Below are 463 nucleotides of genomic sequence, written 5' to 3'. Positions count from 1 at the left end.
AGCTGTAATTTTTACATGCATTTTTAAAAGCCTTTAAGATAAATTTGCTTTTGGTTCGTGTTGCTGGTGTTGATTTAAGGCAGGAGCAGGAGTGGGGAGGAACGGGGGGACAATGGGGTTGGGGTGCCCATGTGAGGCTGGGGGAGTGTGGAATCCTGTGGATTCAGGCACATTTTGCTGGTGGGATCAGGCTTCATCTGTGCTGCCTCCAGCGGGGCCAGAGCATCCCTTGGGATGGAWGTGCTCGGCAGAGGTCAGGGAGAGGCACACAGGCACAATTCCTCCCGGGAAGGGGATGTTGCTTGCCCGAGAGACAGCTCGGGCATAGGTCAGGAGGTCCAGWGTCCCCAGCCTAACCAGTGCTCCTGTGTCCCACAGTGTGGGAGGTGGGGGGACGTCCCCAGGGCAGGCACTGAGAGAGTCTGGAAGGGAAAAATCCCTGCTGGAAACACAGGTTTGGTCG

This window comes from Malurus melanocephalus, unplaced genomic scaffold (genome assembly GCF_030028575.1).
Source record: "Malurus melanocephalus ecotype Western Australia unplaced genomic scaffold, MMel_1.1 scaffold_510, whole genome shotgun sequence".
Classification (NCBI taxonomy): domain Eukaryota; kingdom Metazoa; phylum Chordata; class Aves; order Passeriformes; family Maluridae; genus Malurus; species Malurus melanocephalus.
This window is presented reverse-complemented; position numbering follows the sequence as displayed.